This window comes from Cygnus olor, chromosome 4 (assembly GCF_009769625.2).
Source record: "Cygnus olor isolate bCygOlo1 chromosome 4, bCygOlo1.pri.v2, whole genome shotgun sequence".
In the NCBI taxonomy this organism is placed as follows: Eukaryota; Metazoa; Chordata; class Aves; order Anseriformes; family Anatidae; genus Cygnus; species Cygnus olor.
Window position 1 is genome coordinate 76,522,034 of NC_049172.1, and position 3,310 is coordinate 76,525,343.

Here is a 3,310-nt window from a genome sequence, read left to right on the forward strand (position 1 = left end):
AAGGGTACGCCAATTGGAACCAGATGTCAGGAAGTGCGAGGCACCACAAACGTGTGGAAGGGCCTCCCAGCCATGGCGGCGGAGCCCCTAACACTGGGGTCATTCACGAAGCAATTAGTTGGCATCCTGCGGTTTTGGCCTGTTAAAAATGGGAATCAACCTTTGGGAGCTAAGTGGGCTTGCAAGGAACTTTCCCAGAGTGATGGGAAGTGCTGGCATGGAGAGTTAGAGCGAGCTGTGGGCGGTAGGTGACGGGAGGTGGGATGAATGGACCTACCGTTGACTGTGGAAAGGCTCCTGTTGAGTTCAGAGGGCTTTGCCTCAGGCTGAGCGCCATGGCTTTGGAAAAAAAAAAAAAAGAGGCCAGGACTTCTACCTCTCATTCAGCTTTCCTGCCTGTACATCTGGTAGGGCTTTTGCAAGTCACGTCTTCTGTGCTTTCTCCTGGGGAGCTGCTGTTTGTTGAATTGTTGAAGTGGTTATTCTAAGGTCGTGCTGGGTCTGTAGCTGCTTCAGGTCTTTAAAGCAGTTTGGGAGACTTTGTTAGGGTTCTATCATAAATCACCTGAAAGTTATGGCCAAAGCAGGAATTTCTGGGTGAGATTCTCTTGCCTGGCTTTTGCAGGAGGTCAAGCTGTTTGAATATATAGAGTTCTCTGTGATCCTATGATCATGGTACTCAACCCGATGTTTTCCTCTTTGCTGGCACACGTTCTCCAATTTACATTAGCTTCTTTGCATGGCACAGAGCCTGCGAGGATGTATTGCCTAAAGACTTTCCCATTTACATTCATGCATAAACCTTGCAGAAAATCGGGGGTGTGGAACACTTCTCAGGGTGGAAATGTTAGCTTGTGCCTTTTTTTTTTCCTCGTTATTTATCTTCTCCACTATTTCTGCTTTCTATAGAAAGCCCCCAGAAAACTCATCAGGCATCTTACACTAGCTCAGTTTTACAAGCTCAGAAGGGTCAAACGGTCATCTGTTTTTCTGTCTGCATACTGTTCCTCCTGCCATAACCTGAGTTTTGCATACCTTGATTTACTGCAGGAGGGGAAAGGCTGGGGTACAAAGTCATTCCTTGTTGGTCATGGAGAAGCGTTTATGCAGGTGAATATTTGGAGAACCACCAGCTCCAGTGGCTGCATGCTCACCATTAACATTAAGCAGTTGCTGCTGTAGATGAGGAGAAAGCTGCCCTGGATCCTGCTTTGCTGACAGCTGCTGCGTTAAGTCTCCAGCATGCTGTTTCACGGTCTGCAGGTCAATGGATGCTGTCCCAGCAAGCTCAGTAAGCTACGGCAGGCACCTGGGGGTTGGGAGGTGGGGGGACAGTCTTCAATTGAGTCATGATTTATTAGTGCTGGTATGGAAGCCTATTCTCTCAGGAACCATAATGCTGAGTAATATTGCATGAAGAGATGGTGGTACATGCATGTGATGGAGCAGCCAGAGCCTGGATCCGAATTTATCCCTGCAGGAGGAAGCCCTTTCTCAGGGCGAGTCCCCCCAGGGCTTGACATAAGGACGGTGTGGAAGATGTGACAGCATGGCTGGTGTCTGCAAGGTGAGTGGTTAAAGCGATCAGCCCCGCTCCCCCCCCTTTTGCACACCTCTGGAGCGTGTCACACCTCGGGGGTTGCTGCTCCCCCCCACAGGTTGGACTAACACCTCGCTCCCCGACAGCTGGAGGGAGGTGAGAGGATCACCAGCCGCAGGACACATTATGCTACTTATTGCTTTTGCCCTCCTGGGAGGCAGAGCTTTGATTGCTCTCCCAGCATCCTTCCTTCCCCCAGTGCAGGAGATTGCAGACTTTATTGTTACATTGCGTGCTCAGGGCTGGAGGTCCTGAGCCATAGCACAGAGCACTGGGTTTCCTCCACCTTGCTGTCTGTGCAGCCAGGCCAGTATGCTGGAAACAAGAGCAAAATGCTACAGCTTGGGACTGTGCCGGGGACTCCAGCCTCCGGTACTTGTCTTGGGCATGGGCAGCAATGTGGAGGGCATGGGGATGCTGCAGCACCATGCCCAGTGCCAAAGGCAGAGAGAGAGACTCATTCAGGCTTAAAAAAGAAAAAAAAAAAAAGGATCCACTCAAATTTTCCAAAACATTTTAGGCTGCATGAGGGTACATGGGCAGCAGTTGGAGAGGTTGACTTAGGGGGATATCTGGAGGGGGGCATCCTTTTCTGCTTCTTCCAGACTTCACCAACAGAAAAAAAGTCCAAGGGGTTATGGCTGTATAATCGCTCACTTAACAGGGTCGGAATGACTTACTAACTGTTCCTATCTGAACAAAAATAACACCAAAACATTCTCATTTCTTCCCCCCCACCCCCTTCCAGGCCTCATGACTTTAAAAGGATTTGTGACAAGCCATGAGCCTTGAGAAAATAAACCATGATGAATTCCCATCCATACAGACAGTTCTGAAGGTATGTGTCCCCTCCTCCCTGCTCCCTGGAAAACCACAGTCTTGGCCAGAACTGGAAGAGGAGCCATTCATTCAAGCCCGATTTCCCAAATTGTATTGCAGAACATGGACTCAATCACTCTTAAATGAGCTCCGTGGGGATTCCGCATCCCCTCGTGTGCCAGGTTAGCTCTGCAGAGTGTGCGGGGCTGGCTGACGTGCTCGGCACATGTGATGGAGGGACAGCATAGCGGGGCTAGCACGTAGCTGGGGAGTGGCTGGGAAGAGGGTGGCCTAATCCATAGGCTAATCACTCTCTGGAAATACCCAACTCCTCCTCCTCTGCGATTAGCTTGGGAGAGGGACATCAAAGCAGAAGACATGGCCTTACCTTTTACTAATGTTTTTCTGAGCACCATTCTCAAAAGGACCTTTTAGGAAGGTTGGCATGGCTTTTGGATTTGAGTGAGGACATGTATGATACAGAGCCTGCCTGGTTGCTGACTGCCTCTCCAGAGGTGATGGGGACAAATCTCAGTCCCTCGGTGGTCACAACTGTGCCAGCCAACATGAACGAGAAAGTTGGTTTCTGCCCCATGCAGCTTTGAGTTCTCAGGGAGTAAAACAGACACTCATCCATGGCCCTAAATCAGAGTCTTGGCCCTGGTCTAGGTCCAGGAGAGAAGTCATTGCTGCTTGGTGTGTGGGAGCGCTTAGAGGTACTGCTTTCCCGTCTACCACTCCCTGCAGGACATGACTTTGCTCCTCTGAAGGCACACGTGAAAGGATTTACACTGGAATATGCCACTGGAAGGGATGAGGATAGCAAAGGGCAGTCTATACGCTACATAAAGCTCTGCAGAACGCTCTGCTTTGAGTTGGTGAGAAGGAGGA

At 50.1% G+C, this 3,310-nt stretch overlaps 1 long non-coding RNA gene across 2 annotated transcripts; it reads left to right on the plus strand.

The window, feature by feature from the left end:
- Window positions 1-1,086: 1,086 nt before the first annotated feature.
- Window positions 1,087-2,700, plus strand: LOC121069882. Of its 2 annotated transcripts, none has more exons than XR_005819711.1 (3): window positions 1,087-1,291; window positions 1,376-1,567; window positions 2,349-2,700. It is a non-coding gene; the product is annotated as an uncharacterized LOC121069882 (long non-coding RNA). The 2 variants fall into 2 exon arrangements; XR_005819712.1 differs by having other exon boundaries at window positions 1,389-1,567.
- The last annotated feature ends 610 nt before the right edge of the window (window positions 2,701-3,310 follow it).